The sequence below is a fragment of the Schistocerca americana genome, chromosome 1 (genome assembly GCF_021461395.2).
Source record: "Schistocerca americana isolate TAMUIC-IGC-003095 chromosome 1, iqSchAmer2.1, whole genome shotgun sequence".
NCBI lineage: Eukaryota > Metazoa > Arthropoda > Insecta > Orthoptera > Acrididae > Schistocerca > Schistocerca americana.
The window spans coordinates 1029086041-1029092040 of NC_060119.1; the positions used below are offsets into that span (position 1 = coordinate 1029086041).

Genomic DNA, 6000 nt, shown 5'->3' on the forward strand with positions numbered 1-6000 from the left:
CTGTTTTGAGGGAAGAGACCAAACTGCTAGGTCATCTGTCTCATCGGTTTTTAGGGAAGGACGGGGAAGGAAGTCGGCCGTGCCCTTTCAAAGGAACCATCCCGGCATTTGCCTGGAGCGATTTAGGGAAATCACGGAAAACCTAAATCAGGATGGCCAGACGCGGGATTGAACCGTCGTCCTCCCGAATGCGAGTCCAGTGTGCTAACCACTGCGCCACCTCGCTCGGTGCTTAGAGGCACTGATTTGTATAGTGTTGTCCTAAACTTTGAAGCCTAAAGCAAACAAGGACATCTTCTTAGAAATTGCTAATGTGGCAATACCTACCTAGGCGTAAAACACAAGGGACAATATTGGGTCAGAGAAAAATTCCTCATTGCCTCTTGCCAAGTCTTGCGTCGGTTGAGGACACCGCCCAGGTAGACAATGTAGAACACTTTAAGCGAAAAGTACACAAACCAGAAATTCCTTCTTTGGAGGAAAGTTAGTTACTACAATAGTTTGTGAAAATTATGGATTAGCACAGCATTTACGCAAGTCCAAACTTAGGCTGAAGGCCATAATGAAGAAACAGGCGAATTTAATATCCACTCAGAGGTACGAAACAATGTAGTGAAGATCATTGTCCGATACCAAGTTCCTGATCGTCTTGGACACAGAGTCCAAGTACTGGTGATGGTAAAGGCAGACACTGGCGGCTCCCTCAGTCTTAAGTGGCTGGTGCAGCATCGCGTCATACATAGCAAAGGTTCTGATCGAGACTCTAATTGAAGAATTGCAAGTGCAGTCGGCGGCTGGCCCAGAACTTGATCAAGATGCCTCGGAGTGGCTCTGTTCCGCTCTGAATAACCACATCGCAAAGAGATACTAGAGGAACTGTTTGTAACCACATGGCCCACGAAAGGAAACAGGGCCGCACGGCCAGCGACCTCTGGCGGCGCTCGCTGTGCCGCCTGATGGCCAAGGCAGCGTGCATGATTGACCTCTGTCATCTGATGGTGGAACCCCTTCAAGGTTAGGCTACTGCTACACAACTGCTGTAGGAAGGGTAGCTAGTCTGTAGAGAGTACAGTCCGTACACAGCAGAAACCTTTCATGAAATTATTATATCCTCCATGCTAATTATAAATTCTGCTGATAAGCACATTTTGTTGTCATGGTCCTCAGTCTGAAGACTTGTTTCATGCATCTCTCCAGGGTGGTCTAGCCTGTGCAAGCCTCTGCATAAATACTGTAACTGATATCCACTTGAAGTTGCTTACTGCAGTCAGGCCTTGATATCCCTCTAGAATTTTAACCCGCCCCTCCATCCCTACCTCCAACCCACCACACACTTTCCTCCATTACCAATTTGAGCACCTGTGTTCTTCAATGCCTAAGCATCTCTTCTTATACTCAAGTTGTGCCCTTAAGTTTTTTCTCTCCATTTGATACAGTATCCCTTCATTGGTTGTGTTATTTACGTACCTAACCTTCAATATTTCTCTTAAACATCACATTATGAAATCTTATACTCTCTCTTTATCCTTAGTGTATATTCTCTACATTTCAATTCCATATGAGTCAACACTCCAAACGAATTCGTTAAGGAAAGACTTCCTGACACTTAACTTTATTCTCGGTTGTAACATATTTATCTTTTTGCTATTGATAGTCTTCATTCAATATCATCCGCAATTTTATCATCAGGTATTTTCCTACAGAAATAGCAAAACTCATTTTTGTGTCTTATCTCCTGATCTAATTCCCTCAACATGGCACACACAACAAATTTTGTCTATTCTTCAATGACTTTCTATTCATACAACTTTTTGGTCATTCTACAAGGTGTAGTTTTAGATCCTTTGTTAGTGGTGCCTAAGGGGGAAGAGTTTCCCACATACATTGAGCTCTAATAGTGAAAGATGATGAACTTAAATTGGCAGTCTTTGTGAACACTTTCTCTTTTATGGATGAGTTTCGATGCACTACTAAATCCTTCCGCCATACAGCACAATTATGCACGATTAATCCATAAAAGTGCTGTAACCTACTTCTGATATATATAAAATAACTTCGGGGAGGGGGGGGGGGAGGGAGACACTTACACTTTCATAGCTGTGGTTTCTGAGACGTCTATTGTAACAAAAAAGAGTTAATTTCAGATGTCACATTTGTTGATTAATCTTCAAAAGTAAACAACAAAGTGTAGGGATGACTACTCGAATTTTCCCGTGAGGATAGTCATAAACTAAACATGCAAAAAAATTATAATATCAGATTATAATATCAGTTGACATGCACTATAATTACATAAGAAAAAGTCTACTTTCTGTGATGTCATTGACTGTGTAGATTATCTGTGTGATGTGTATCGAAAGAGGCGATGAGGTTGCAACTGGTGTATGCATAATTTCCTTTCTTGTGTCCAAATGAAGTTATAGTGGGTATAATTTAATTTTCTTTTGTCAGCAAATTTAGGTTTCGTAAGGAGGACTCATTGGCAAATTTACTCTGCTGTGAAGCAAGACAGGTTTCTGCTTAGTAAGTTGATGAACTAGAAGGATCACATGAATCGTCATTATTATCACAAACTGCAGGCGCACCAGTATATACACCAGCTGCCTTACCATGGCGCTTTTACAAATGTGTGGTGTCCAGGAAAAGTGGTATGTGTCAGGAAATGATTGAAATGTAATTAATTGCACCACCAGTCAGCTACGTCTCAATAAAGGAAAAAGAATTTATTGTATCTTGGTTTCAATTATTATAATTCAGTTACATAACAGGATATACATTACAGCGTGATAGGAAAATTTTGGGCAAAGGAGGCTATGCAGCTTCTAGCCATGGGCTCAAAACTGACGTTTATCTCTTTACTCTAGGGCCACATTCACTGTGTTTCAGTTACTATGTGTGGCTTGCTACTTTTTTGGGGTACGTTGGATGGGATATTGCATGCGAAAGGGAGATCTGGGAAGCTTCTGTATCAGATGTGCCGATAGTAATGGCAACTGAGAACAATACAGTCAAAGCTACCAACTCATCAACAGCAGTTAGAGTTAAGTCGTGTGAGAGAATCGGAGATAAGTTATGGTTGAAAATCGCGACTATGAGGTTGGAAACGGCGAGTATCAGCAGGACAGTAGTGAAAAGAAAAGCCAATCTGACGAACAGCAACAGCAGCAGCAACAGTAAGTTAATGCTGAAGGAAAGAAACAAATGAAGCTGATGGTGGAGGTGATGGTGATGTGCCAACAGATTGCACTAGAGCAGAAGCATAAGGAGGGACAGTGACAGGAAACTGTTTGTTGGTGGCATCAGCTGAAAAACGACAGTCAAGGAAGGGAACACTTCCAAACATCTGGCGAGATGAATCCATTACTGTCAAGATTGACTTAAATACTGGCAGGTCAAGGGGGTTTGCCTTGGTTTTTTCTCACAGGGAGACTCAATTGACAAGGTGATGAGTGCAGGGGACCACATAATAAACGACAGAAAGGTTGAGCCAAAGATAGAGAAGGCCAGGTATGGGAAGACTCTGGTTCAGGCCTGTCAGTTGATGACATAAAGAACTACTTTTCACAATGAGGAACAATACTGGAGGTAGAAATGACAGTTGTCAAGTCGAAGAATGAGTGGAAAAGTGTCTGATGTATCACATTTGAGCCTGAACATGTAGTACAGGAGTTTCTGTGATCGGCAAAACGAAGCATCAATGGAGAAGCAATGCAAAAGCTAGATGGAATGGCTGGATCTATAATAGCAGAGGCAGGAGTGGAAGAGGAGGTTATGGTAGTCAAGACACGGGTAACGAGGTATGTTATGGAGGTTATGGTGGTATGACTAAGGAGGCTGTGGAGACAGTACAGGTGATGGTCACGGTGGCAGAAAGCAGAGAGGTGAGAGCTGCCAGGCACATACGCCTTTGCCCCATTAAATTTCTTGCTCACACTCGCATTTTGTGTTTGTCTTGCTGCAGATTAGTCCTGTGTGTGATCTCATCTTCATTTTATGTTATTCCACGAGAAGTTCTGTAGCTGTGCATTGAAAGTATGTGTGAAGGTGAATGGACTCGTGAATGTAAGTGCAGTTTTTAAATAAAGGGACAGAAGATGTGTTAATGTATTTAATTTGAATTTTGGAAGACAAAATTCATAACCATGTCCACATAATGTCACTGTCATCTCCATTTAAAATGGGACCAATTTTAATTCATTACGTGGTGTATTTGATATGTCAGCCTGTCCTTTGATGGGACTACTTTTTTTAGTGTGGACAGCAACTGTTCGGATAAAGCGTCACATACAAACTTATGAATAAAGAGTGCCCTGATTCCTCAGCCTTCTCCTTATCGTCTTGTATTATGAGTTGGACAAGGATCACATACGGTGATATAATATATCAAGCTTTGACTCTACTTGACATATTACATTTTTAATCACTTCCTGTTGTGAGGAAAAAATGCGTATAGTGATCACCCGTATCACTACTGTTCTGATCCCATTGACATGTATTCCCCCATGCAGTTAATCAACTGGATATTACTATCTATCATCCCAATGGTAATCATAATTATTTGTACTATATCCTGGTTTTCTCTACACAGCCAATACAAAGTGTAAGCTATCATCCCTCTAATTTTAAGCTTTCTGCCCTTGACTCCTAATGGTTAGCAGTCGAGTTATGAGAAGAAAGACTTACTTCAGCCACGATTGCATAAAAAAGATACTGTGTATGTACTGTGTATGTACTGTAAATGAGCTCGTGCCAGGAAGGGGGGATATAATTGTTACAAACCCACTTCTGAAACCAATTGTAAAAAGAGTGTGTGGTTTGGGGATGCTGAGAGAAACTTCTGACACCAGTGTTAATGTATAAAATGGCAGGGAAGGGGGAAGAAGGTTGTTAAATATGCCTCGTGGCGGCAGTGTGCAGGAGGTCGAGCAGTCAGGATTTTATAGTGGGCATCCAGGGCTGCCGTTAAATGACAAAACAGGGAATTAAGTACAATAAAGAGGATGTATTTCGATATACGGTGTACAAAAGGCGCGCGTAGGGTCGGAATTTAGCAGGTTTAGGCCAGTCTAGGAGGTCGAACAATTAAATGAAATGGGCAACGGAAAGGGAAGCGGTCCATGTTGACTTACGTTGGTGGCCGGTCGCGAAGAGCAGAGCCAGAAGCTCTGCCTTCCAAAAAGACGTCTGTTCTGCTTGAGATCTGGATTACAAGGGGGAGAAGCAACTGTGTTCGGCACCGCAGAAGACTCCAGCGTTCACACACGTGATCGGTATCCCGTGCACGCTATTGGCTAAAACCAATGGCGTGAATTCGCTAGCAGTTTCAGCAGAGGGCTCAGGGCGTCTCCTGTCAGCAGCTTTAACTGGACAGAACCGCCTCGGTTTTGAAAGACAAGCGATTTGTGTCACGTAGACACGGCGTGAATTACTCTGGGAGAAAACTTGTAAAGATTCCACTGGGCCTTTGAAACAAATTTTTTAAAATATTTCCCGAAAATATTCCTTGACTGGCGGCCATCCTGTACAGTACATCACATCTACCGATTTCCGAAAACTGTAAACATTTGTTTGTCTGTAGATGTACATCACAACTACTTATTTCCATCCCATTCGGATAATTCCTTCGTGGTGCGTCTCTCTCTCTCTCTCTTTTTTTTTTTTTTTTTTTTTTTGGCTTAAAGTATAGTTCACTGGAAAGGATATGATTAGGGTATCGTTATAAAAGGAGCTGTATAGCCTATTAAAATGAGATGGTTAATCAAAACATTCGAAAGTGATTTCACTGGGGTTGCTTGGAAAGTATCAACGAGTCACAGCAGTTCACCTGTTTGTTCTCTCTTCAGGATTCCCCTTAAATGGACAACAGAGAGCTGAAAACGTCGACGTGCTAGTTACGACGTTTATAATCCCCGTAAATGTGGCATTATAGTATTTCCTTAAGGTTGCATGTATTGGTGCCTGCCTGTGTAATTTCATGTATGAGTTGGGGTGCTTTCAGCG

At 42.0% G+C, this 6000-nt stretch overlaps 1 pseudogene; it reads left to right on the forward strand.

Moving 5' to 3' along the window:
* The first annotated feature begins 3072 nt into the window (after window positions 1-3072).
* Window positions 3073-3966, forward strand: LOC124596046 (annotated as a pseudogene).
* Window positions 3967-6000: the final 2034 nt, after the last annotated feature.